The 12,121-nt window shown below is 43.8% G+C and overlaps 1 long non-coding RNA gene across 3 annotated transcripts in view; it reads right to left on the bottom strand.

Annotated features, from left to right (window-relative positions):
- Positions 1 to 442: 442 nt before the first annotated feature.
- LOC101989197 overlaps positions 443 to 12,121 on the bottom strand; it is a 16,975-nt gene continuing 5,296 nt past the window's right edge. Inside the window, exons 2-3 of one of the 3 annotated variants that reach the window (XR_258509.1) lie at positions 2,634 to 2,636; positions 443 to 453 (exon numbers count right to left, since the gene is read on the bottom strand). This is a non-coding gene — a long non-coding RNA (uncharacterized LOC101989197). Of the gene's footprint in view, positions 454 to 2,633; positions 2,637 to 7,335; positions 7,339 to 8,951; positions 8,956 to 12,121 lie in introns of all 3 variants that reach the window. The other 2 variants (XR_001229123.1, XR_258510.1) reach the window with 2 other exon arrangements.

Raw genomic sequence — 12,121 nt, 5'->3', positions numbered from 1 at the left:
GTTCAATTTCTAATACAGCCTAAAACCCACAGGTGGTACACACCTGTAATCCTGTCCTGTGGGGGATGGAGGCAGGAAGACCAGAGAAGTTCAAGGGCACCTTCAGCTACAACCAGTAACGGAAAAGTCCTTTTTATGAGCCTCTAAGTCCTCTGTACATCTTTGAGAAACGATTACTTAAGTTCATGAATTCATTTGTTCCCTCCCTCCCTTTCTTCCTCCCAGATTTTCACTGTGTAGATAGGCTGGCCTTGATCTCATAATCTTCTTGAACTCACCGCTCAAATTCTGGGATTATAGACCAGTTTAAACTCTTTGCCCTGATCAACCGAGTGATTATACTCAGGCCTAGAACTCACGGTCTTACACATGCTTGGGAAGTTCTGAGCCACTGAGTCACATCTTCAGGGCCTTTGCCCATTTGCTTGGTCCTCTTCTCTCTCTCTTCCGATCCTGTTTTGTGGCATATGTTCCTTGTTCACATTATCGTAGCATCAGCTTCTCGATACTATGCCCTTAACACATTATGGTTTGCACCACCCCCTTTGGGGATCATTTCCCTTCAAACCACCACACCTTGCCAAAAGCAACTGGCTATAGATCATTGTTTAGTTTATGTCTGTGCTATTAATTCTGCATTACTGGTTTATTTGGATACCTGTATGTTGGTAGCATAATCTTTTAAATAAATATTTCTGTGGTGCTGACGATTGAATTCAGGTTCCCACATACATCAGGCAAACGTTCCACGCCTGAGCTACCCCCTCAGCTGAGTACTATTGTGTGTGACCTTTGTACGAAGTTTTGAATCTAGGAAATGCATCCTCTAAATCTGTTTTCGCCTTTCAGTGTTGTTTTGGATATTCAGGGCCATTTGTTTTTCTGTATGGATCTTCTGTCTCTGCTTTTCCATTTTCCCTGGGTTCCCCTGCCTCACCAGAGCTCACAAAGTACGGGACAGTCCTGGATCTTCCTGTAACTGGGCTTGGAGGAGCAGGGAAGGATATTTCTCATCAGGATGGCTTACCTCAATTTCACAGCTAAACAATCAATGGAAGAGTGAAAGGTAATGATTCAAAGTGAAATATTACTTAGTTTAGTTGAGTGTTCCAAAGATTCCTCGCCTGATTTCTCATTAATTACCACTTTCCAATCTAAGACTGGGAGAATGATATTGCAATGAAGCCACTATGACTAAAGATGGCTGTTGGGACAATGACAGAAGTACAGTCCTCTTTATATATAGTTTGGGGTTCTGTGGCTTCATTTACTGATGTCAACAGTGATCTGAAAATACGGCATGAAAAACTATAAAGAGACAAACAACTCTTTTAAGTTTAACCTTGGGTCATCCTGGGGAATATGTTGACTCCCCTGATATTTGGTGTCTGCAGCCACACTATGTATGTCACCTGCCAGTCCCTTAGCCGACCAACGGTCCAGGTATGGCAGGGCTTGTGCTCAAGAAACCCTGAGTTTCCATGATGACTCCAAAGCACAAAAGCAATATGGACAATTTTGATACCCTGAAGACAAGCCATAAAGCAGTGGTTCTCAACCTGTGGGTTGTGAACCCGTTGGGGTTTGCATATCAGATATTTACATTATCATTCATAACAGCAGCAAATTACAGGTTTGAAGTAGCAATGAAATAATTTTATGGTTGGGATCACCACAGCATAAGGAACTGTATTAAAGAGCGGCAGTGCTATGACTGTGGAGAACCATTGCCATGAAGTGTTCTGTTGGGGAATATTATTTTAATTGGGCAAAGATGTGTTACATTTGTTTACGCTGAAGGATATTTAACTGTGTAAGGGTGTGTTGCTTTTCTTTATGCTGAATTTGTCTAGTTATGAAAAGATGTGTTGCATTTATTTCACCTTGCTTGCCTAAGGCACCTGATTGGTCTAATAAAGAGCTGAACAGCCGATAGCTGGGCAGGAGAAGGAGAGGTGCAGCTGGTAGGCAGAGAAAATAAAAAGGGGGAGGAATCTAGGCTCGGGAGAAGGGAAAGAGTGAGAAGAGAGACCAAGGGGTACACCAGTGACCAGAAACCAGGCAGTCTGCAGCTGGACGTGGAAAAGCAGTGATATACAGAAGTAAGAAGGTAGTAATCCCAAGGCAAAAGGAAAAGTGAAACGGCTTAAAAGAGCTAGCCAGAAATGAGGTTAAACTAGGCCGAGCATTCAAAACCAGTAAGTCTCCATGTCATGATTTGGGAGCTGGTTGGTGGCCTAAAAGAAAAAGCCTGGTACAATGTTTCTTTATGAGAAAAGCAAAGGTGTGTGTGTGTGTGTGTGTGTGTGTGTGTGAGAGAGAGAGAGAGAGAGAGAGAGAGAGAGAGAGAGAGAGAATGGTGGTGGTGAAGTATGCATGCATATTCATGTCTATTCTGTGTATTATGAGCGTTCTACTGTATTCCTTGTTTTTCTTACTGTGCCTGCCTGCTTTATAAACAATCTTCTGTACATACAGGTCCTTATAATTTGATTTAATTTATTTTTGGTTTCTTGAAACAGGGTTTTTCTGTAGCCTTGGAGCCTGTCCTGGAACTTGCTCTGTAGACCAGGCTTGCCTCAGAGATCTGCCTGCTTTGCCTCCTGAGTGCTGGGATTAAAGGTGTGTGCCACTACCTCCTGGCATATCCTTATAATTTTAAAGATAGGTCCTATAGACAAGTGGAAATCTCGATATTTGTCTGAGTGCCTTATTTCATCAACATGGTGATTTCCAGTTGCATGCATTTTTCTAAAAATGTTATGACTTCATTTCTTAGGATTGGAAAAAATTCCTTCAAATATATGTAACACATTAATTCATGCACCTGTTGATGACCCCTTGGACTAATCCCACGTGTTGGGTTTGTGAATACAGCTGCAAGGAACATGGGCTTCATCACTTAAAAGTCTTTGTGGCATACGCTTGAGTGGTATAGCTAGCTGGGTCATACAAAAGTCCTATTTTTAGTGTCATTTTATATAAAATTAACCTTTATCACGGATACGCATGTGCTTGGATTTTGGTACCACCTGCCATTTCAGGCACCACTGTGGGCCTAAGAACATATTCTCCTTGCACAAAGGGAAATTATTGCAACAAAAGTCACCTACGTGCAGCCATTTCACACGAGGCAGAAGTTACCTAAGGTAATGTGCTTGCTTAGTCTGCAGTAGTTGGATGCAGGACTGGAATTAAAAGGCTGTACCTTTGCCACTGCTCTACTGACCTCAATACATCAATGTTATAGATACCGGAGGGTCATTGAGACACAAATCACAGGACTTAAGTCATGTGATCTCTCTGACTCAGTCTATTTGCTTGGTGGAGACTGTAGCAGCACAGGTCCTAGCTGAATGCCAGGAGGCAGGTGGAAATTAGACACATCTGAAATCACTTTGAGCACACGTTTTTTACAGTGTGAAGAGTTAACAGACTCAGTACACTTGCCTCTTCTAGGAAAGATTTTCTCTGCCTTTTTTAGAAGTCTCTTCTTGCTCTTAGAAGTGTGAATGGTGGGAGGAGGAGGACAGTCCCCTCACTCAGCCAGGGGTTTCCTTTCACGCCTCAGGACACTGGGAGTCCCTGTGTGTCCTCCCTCCCTCCCGCCCTCCCCCACCCCAGATCCACTTCTTTTTGCTCCCTGCAGGTGTGAGTGGTTTACTTGAATACATGTACCTTGTCATTGTTGTCTCTTGTCCTTACCGATGTCCAAAACCCCCAAACTGTGAGCTGCCTAATGTTAACCTTGAACCAACAGGACTATGAGCTGAGGGGTCCTTCTTTCCACAGGGGATTTCCTGTGGTATTTTGCATTCACACAAAGCTGATAAGGAAACATGGTTAGCCACCCAGGGCAGAATGTGTCTTGAGGAATCGATAACCAAAGCCTCGTCCAGTAAAGCAGACTGGAGGGATAGACAAAACCTCACAACAGAACTGCTGCTGAAGCTCTTGCAGCATTGTTCCATTGCTGCTTCTATGCCCCTTTGTATACCTGCCATTTCAGACTTTTTGCCCCTTAGGTGGGTTAGTTATCGACACGGAGAAACTTATATTCTGTTTCCTGTTCTGCTAGATTTTTTTTTAAAACTCATTTTGAGATTTCACTGTCGATTTTTGTGGGGAGGGACAGGAAGGATGGGTTGTCATCTCCATTTTCTTCAGCTGGAGTTCCAAGCCTAATACAAATTCATTAATTTCTGTCCACTGTTACCTAAGTTTCCAGGTAGGTCTATTTGGGGGCGGTTCTTCATCTCTGGAAATGTACTAGAAACTCTTAACACATTCCTTAGGCATTCATGGGCTCATTCAGGTTGGCATCCTAGAACCTCCTGGAACCTCGAAGCAAACTTAGTTACGAAGTGGCAACGAAAATTTCAATATTGAGGTCACCACAACATGAGAACTGTTTAAAGTGTAGCTTTAGGAAGGTTGAGAACCACTGTACAGTCTGAGTTAAAGTCCTGCTGCTCATAGGTAAGCTGAATGAACATAAGTTCCCGAGTCTGTGCCTCAGTCTAATCATGCCATCCTCTAGGTTATGGTGAGGATTCTTAGATAACCCATGCAATGCATTTAATCAGTGACTAGCATACAGAACGCGGCCAGTTAAAGACCACGCTTACCATCACCGGCATCAGTGGGAACACAGCACCAAGCAGAAAGGCTGCATGTGTGATACCGTAAGTCTTTATGTTGTGATGTAGTAGGGGCAAAGAGTGGAAACAATATGCCCATTAATGGTCTTTCATGAACTCTCCATTGCTTTCTGGGAAATGGGAACTGGCAACAAGGTGGAGCCAGTGTTTTGATATGCGGATCAAGTGCCATCCACAGTAGTAGACTTTTGCTGATTCTCTGACTTTCAACTGAAATTGTTGACTCAGTTTAGTTGAAGACGTTGATGAATGTGGGTAGCCCCCTGGGGGAGTGTTCAAGACCAGTCTGGATACACCTTATAGAAAGCGGGCAGAAAAGAGTGCGCCTGGGAAACTTGACAAGCAAGAAACGCTGTCTCAGAAGCAACGCTACTTTCCGTGGGTGTTTTGTGGATGGTTTTAGCTTCAACTTGGTTTGTAGCTTCAGACTGGGACAGTGATACCCAGTGTCACAGGACACCTGACCATGCAGGGAGCTTTCCTATCTGTTCCTTAAAAAAAGGAAACGTTCGTCTGATAGAAAAGCGCTCCAGTGAGACGCTGTCTGTGTGGATGCCGTCGAAAGTGATTTCTTGATGAAGACAGGTGTTTGTGTCTTCGCCTACAAATTTAGTTACAGCACAGCTGTTCAGTCTTCGTAGCTTTAGCCAGGCCAGGACGAAGAAGCATTTCCAGCGTGTTCAATCTCCTGAAAGTATTTTGAGACCTCAAGCCTTTTCCTTCTACTGAGCCAATCTGCTAGAAAGTTCCTGGTGTGGGGCAGCCTGTCTAAATTGTCCTATAACTTGCCTCTGAGCACAGTTGGGAGTTAGCTTTTTCAGTCCAGTTTTAGAATCAGGGATTTGGGCTTCACTAGTTTTTCCAGCCGAGTGAACCTTTAATGTGGTGGCAAGAACAACTCATTGCGCTTATGACAAAACAGAAAAATTGTCTAGAGAAATATCTACTGGTCATTTAACCATGAACCATGACTGAGAGTCATCTAAGTGGAACAAAGGGCAGTGACTGAGAGGATCACAGGAATAAGCATGCAGCATCTCTTAGCAGTAACGGATGGGAACTTTCCCCTCCTTTGCTCTTGTGGTGCTGGGACCGAATTCAGGGCCTCAACAGGTATAGGCAATACTCCACTTTCAAGCTACAAATCCAGCTACCTACCTTTAAAAAGAATGGTTTTTTTTTATCTTCTCCTTCCCCTTCCTTTCCTCTTTCCACTCTTATTTATGTGGTTTTTAATAAAAGATTGGGTCTTACACGGTAGCCCAGGCTGGCCTAAAACTTCCCATCTTCTACCTCAGCCCTCTGCACGCTCAGATTCCAGACAGGTGTGCCACCGTGCACCCACCTCCTCCTTTCTCAGTTTAATATAGATAAGGCGGAGATCTCTGATGGCCACTAGCCTGTGACTATGACTCAGAATTTAAAAAGATAACAGCGGCAGGCCTTTCTTTTCACTGAGCTTCCATTCAGCTTCCAAGGGAAAATTAATTTGTTGCAGTGTGCTCTGGCTTGAAGGTCCGAGGACGTGAAGCACCTGCTGTAATATCCGGGAATAGTACCCTCTCTCCTTCTGTCTCACCAGGCCCTCTGCATGAACGAAGAGACCACATTTAACAGAATGTCACCTCCTGTGCTCAGAGACCAGGGGACCTAGAGTTACAAAGGGCACTTCCTTCATTTTCTTTGTGAAAACAAACCTGTCTTCTAAAATCAAATGCACCTTTTATCTTCGACATTTTCCCGACTTATCTTTCATTTCTCAGTATCAATGAGTCCTCAGCAGGTTGGAAATGACATCATCAGCTTGATTTAACAATGACCTTCTGGGTTTTGTTAGCGTGCTCTTATTTAGCGAGCGGCATTTGGGAATAAGGTCAGTTGGTATACCCTTACTCGGGTTTAGTTCCATTAGGCAATAATATAAAGCTAATAACAGTTAAGTCAAACTGACGACCTGATCTGTTTGACAGTATAGATCAAAAGACCCTGACTCAGAGGCTTTTCTTCCTAATATTGTGATCTCCAGAGAACTGTATGATCCGTAAGTACTCAAAGGAGGCAGTGGCTGAAGAATTACCTGTCTTCAAGTCCCCAGCCTGACATCGTCTTACATCTATCAAGTTAAATATAGCCTGCTTTCTTCACCTTGCTCACCAGTGTGACATTTATCAAGTCTCATACAGGGCGTAAGAGAGATGACAAGATCACATTAGTTAATACGGTCCCAAAGTTGAGTAAGAATGATGATATCTAACTTTTGTTTAGTACTGGGGTGAGTATTCACCAACACACACACACACACACACACACACACACACACACACACACACACACTCTCTCTCTCTCTCCTGGGGAATGTATATTTAAAGAAGAAAGGTTTTGCCTTCAGTGGTTTGTGCTTTGAAATAACGGTGTGAGAGAGATCCCATAAATACGACGGTCATACTGTCATAAGAATGACGCTTCCTTTAACCAACTGAATGGCACCCCAACAGAAGCATTACCACCTTAGACATAAGCATTGGTTAAATCCTATCACATAAAATGTTTAGAGTCAGAGTCAAACACTGCTCAAAATTCTTACCTCCCCATCTCAGCCATGCACCAAATTACCAGCTATGTCAGGACAGAATGAAGGATCTTGTCCTCTACCTTCCCCTGCCCCTTCTCTCACTGCCTCTTGTCTTTTGAGCAAGTGGCAAGGCTACGCCATGTTGCTCAGGCTGGGCTTGAACTTGTGACCTTCTTACCTAAACCTGCAAGCGTCCTAGGATTACAGATTAGTGCCACTATGCCCAAGTAAAAAAGAAATTTACTGAGGACAATTTTTTAGCTCCTGGGTTCTCGAGCAGCTGTGACTGGAAGCTCTGACTTGATGGCATACTGTCTCCGTTTGCCTTCTGTGACAAACACCACGACCAAAAGTCATTTGGAGAAGACAGGCATTGTTTTTCTTTTTACCTCAGTTTATTGTTCATCGTTGAGGAAAGCCAAAGCGGAAGCACAAGACAGGTGCTTCAAGCAGAAAACACAGAGGAACGGTTTAATGGCTTGCCCCCAGGCTCAAGTCAGCTACCTTTCTTCTGCAGGCCCATCTGCCTTGGGATTGTGCCACCTGCAGTGGGCTGGGCGTTCCGACATCAATTGGTAATTAAGAAAATGTCCTATAGGCGTGCCCACGTGCCAGAGCCCACGGGTGTAATTTGTTCCACCTTGACCAAAGGTTAGAGTTCAGGCCCAGTGCTCCTTCAAGGTTATGGCAGGAGGTTTGGCCCAGGATGTGGCTGCCTACTGGATGCTTGGCCTAAGGTGTGGTCACAGCACGCCCTGCCTAAACTACAGAATATTTAATTCGGGCTATAGTTAATTGATGTTTCAGGTATTGAAGAGGTAATTACTGTTTGTATCATGGTAAAGAAGTCTTGCCTTCTCCCCCACCCTTGGATTAGTGTGTATAAAGCTTATGAAAAGTAAATGCAGGTAGATTCAGTATTCACTGGGCTGCCCTCCCAACTCTATTCTGTATCTCTATTTCTTTTGTGTATCTGGTTTTTTTTTTCCTGCCTAACCTTTCTAATCCACATGCCCCTACCCTGGAACACACAAACCTGTAGAGGCTGAACCATGAGCGATGCTGCCCCAATGTGGGACCCTGATACCCACAGGCTACTCTGATGGAAGCAATTTCTCACTGAGTTTCCTCATCCTAGGTATGTCAAGGTGACAGTCAAGATTAGCCAACCTATATGCAAAACTTTCCTGTGATTCACACGGACTCTTTTGATTTGCTATTAGGCAGTTGTTTCATCCGAAGCAAACGACACAAAGGCCCCTGTAATCTTAGCATTAGGGGGCTGAAGCAGTAGGGTTAGGAGTCTGTGATCAGCTTGGGCTACATGGTAAAATCTTGTCTCAGCAATAAGACAAACTACAGTAAACATTTCCCCTGGACGTAATGATGGTTGGCTTTGTGTGTAGCCTTGCAGATGATCCCGTGTCTCCAATGAGAGGCTTGGTGTCCCACTCAAAGCCAGTATTTGTATCTGACTGTTTTCAGTTATGCTACCCCTCCCCATGTTTTATTATTAGACTCTATTGATTACATTATGGGATTTAAGCAAGTTCTTATCACATAGGCCCCAGCTTCAAAGTAGGCTACATACTTCAAATATTAGAGCAACTTTGGAATTCTCTTCAGAGGGTTTTCCTGCCACACAAGGGAATGAACAATGGTTCTGTAATGAGGGCTTCCATCTGTTTGCCTTACCCAGTTCCTCATTCCATCTTCACTCACCTGGGCCTCATTCAGCTTTGCCCTAAATTCTCGACCACTTGTGTTAACTACTCATGAGCCCAGGAACAAACTGACACCTTTGGCCACCTCTGTACTGTATAGGCAAAACAAAACATAGCAAGATGCTTCCTGAATGAAGCTAATCTTTGTCTATGAACAAGACCAAATAAAAGATTCAAGTGAGCCCATCTCCTCTAATCTGATTTCTGCTGTGCTCAAAGCCTTAGATTTGTTAACTGCCACAGATTTCTTCCCGCACCCCCACTTCTCATGTTTCCCTCACCCAAGGAGGTGACATGGAATTATTTTCTATCTGCATCTCTTTTTGCTTTCTCCAGGAAAGACATTAAAGTTTATGATATTTCTCTGTCACAGCCAAATGGAGGTTATCGGTTCTTCATGCCTGAAGATGTTTCCTTTGCATAATGTGCTTTTTTAAAATCGATATCCTTTAAACATTGGACAGAAGACACTTAATATAGAAGCAAAATTAAATGCTGATACTAATAAATAAAACCTTGAGAGCTGCCTTTCTCTCTTCAAACTCCGCGTCCACCCCAGCACTCTGGAGGCTGAGGCAGGTGCATCTGAGTTCAAGGTCAGTCTAGTCTACAAAGCAAGTTCCAGGACAGCCAGAGCTGTCGTACAGAGAAACCCCGCCTTGAAGAAAAATAAAACAAAAACCAAACCAGAATAAAACTTCATGTACAATACTAACGAGGTCTTCTAAAAAACTGTACAAAGGGCCTTAGTCAACTTGAACTTCTTGTTGTTCTCTTAAAGCTACTTCTGGAGGGTAATTTCCATGAAGCCAACAGTTGTGTCTGTCTTAGCTTTCTATTATATATCCTGTGCTTAGAATAACATTTGGCACACAAAAGCTCGCAGTGACTCTGCCATTTGCCCTCAGGCTGTTTCCAAGAAGTTCAAGGAAGTTGATAACATTGGTTTTTGAAGTATGCGGTGTGGAGCAAGGCCAGGGAGGGCAGAGTACACAGCTATTCTTGCTTCTGAGTGACTAGGAACTTTCGTTGTCATTGGCCATATCATGCTTAGGGCAATTGATGTTGGGAGATGTCTAATGTGTCCATATAGTAGGAGGAAGTAAGTTGGGAGATTTCCATTTTTGTATCATGTTAATTAGACACGGATTTCATACTCTGCCCAGAACATTTTAAAACGCTTCTGATTGGAAACCACATCCTGTCCAAACATTTGAGAAAATAGACATAATTTTCTTTCCTGTTTAACAACCATCTGACCAGTTGGATGAAAAGAATTTTTCTGGTGTTTTTTGGCACCATGAAAGAATACTATTTGTTAGTATGCACTGCTATATTCAATGCTGTGTGAAAAAAATAAAACCAGAAGTTCTAGGCTTAAGCAGCACAGTTGCCTGGTTGAGTAAGTTTAGCACCAAGGGAATAAGAGGGTCGGTCTCCAAACACAAGTTCCCTGGCAGGGAGCACGTGAAGAATGGTAACTCCTCAGCACAACTAGTTAAGATTACATACTGTGGCAAAGCATTGCCATGTCCTACCAAAGGTGGTACTGTTCTTCGATCTGCTTTAGAGACTGTGGTTAGTTACCAGGTACTAAAGGGAAATTTAAAACCAACTCACCATACACAAAGCTCCAGCTCGGTGACCTTCTAGTCAAATGTCCCGTTTGGGCGGTAAAGGCATTAAGTGACCAGAGACTCTGATCCAGCTAGGGGAGAAACAAGAACGAAGCGGCGGCAAGAGAACCCGCCAGAGTTTAAATTCGGTGCATTGTCTCAGATCCTCAATACCAATGTCTTCATGACCCTCTTCCCCGGACGTTAACTAATGAGCCCTCATATCTACAGGGGGATCAACACAGGCTGTGTTAGAACAGCCAGGATAAGGCAGACTTAATCCTTCCCGCTAAGGAACTTTGCCCTGAGAACCTGACCTTTTCAGTCCCACAGGGAGCCTTTGCCAAGAGCCTTCGAAATGGCCAGGAATCACGTTTCCATTCTGGGCCAGTGTGGTGCTTCAGGCATCACCGGCACCATCAGGAGAGGGAGACTTGGGTAGTGGGAACATTTGTGGAGCCCACTAGTTCCCAAGATTCCTAATTTAAATGCCAGGTAACGTCAACACCTTCATGGTGCCCATTTACATATCCCCAAAGAAAGAACGTTTTTCCTTACACACTCAACTGTTTTTACACAATAGCTAATGGACATTTTGGGGACACTTAAAATTAAGCACGACAAGCATTGATGGTGTAGACCAATAGTCCGAGCACTCAGGAGGCTGAGGCAGTAAACTTAAGGCTTGTTTAGGCGACCTAGCGTGCTCCTGTCTCGAAACAGCAGCAACAAAAAAGCAAAAGCAGAAACCGACTTTTCGAGGCTGGGATGTGGCTCTGTACTAGACTGTGTGGTCGTCATGCACAAGGCCTTAGATTTAATTTCCAGCACAGATAACTAGCTAGCAGAACATTGATTACAGCATGACAAAGTAGAGAAAAGCAGGTGATGGAGTTTCTCAAGATGAATGAAGTTATAAAGGCCACCGAAGCCAAGACGCAGAGCACTGCTGTGAGCTCGGAACGTCGCTTTAGTTGGCACCTGCTCAGTGACTCCAGTCTCGCATCTCGAGTAAAGCGGCATCCGGACTACATCCCTGCTGGTCGCGTAAACTGGATGTTGTTCAAATGAACTATCCACACTCACGTACTTGTCAGCATACAATGTGGCTCAGCCGATGTGTTCGTGTACGCTGTTACAGGGAGCTCGCTGGCTTGTTGGCGCGCAGGCTTACCTGGCAATTCTACTTAACCAATGAATCACTATTTGTCCCTGGACTGCGTATGGACCCCCGAGTCTAGTCTTTTGCTTTCAGTTGTTCGTTATGGGGAAACTTGATTCTCTTAGCACTCTGGGGCAGGTCTTTTGGTCCGTGTATGGACTCGCCTGCTTTTGTGGATATGGTCTGGAGTGTGTGATGGCCACAGGGGAAGCCCGCGGTTAGTGTTAATTATATGGCCACACCCTTCTCAATGCATTGTGCTAATTTATATGACCCCTGGTCTTTGAAAAATCTAATCACTAGGTAGCCTCTCCTGATGTTGATGTTTTAGTAGGTATGTGATATCATTTCATTGTGGCTTTTTTTTTTTTTTTTTTTTTTTTTTT

This window comes from Microtus ochrogaster, chromosome 19, assembly GCF_000317375.1.
Source record: "Microtus ochrogaster isolate Prairie Vole_2 chromosome 19, MicOch1.0, whole genome shotgun sequence".
NCBI lineage: Eukaryota > Metazoa > Chordata > Mammalia > Rodentia > Cricetidae > Microtus > Microtus ochrogaster.
This window is presented reverse-complemented; position numbering and strand designations above follow the sequence as displayed.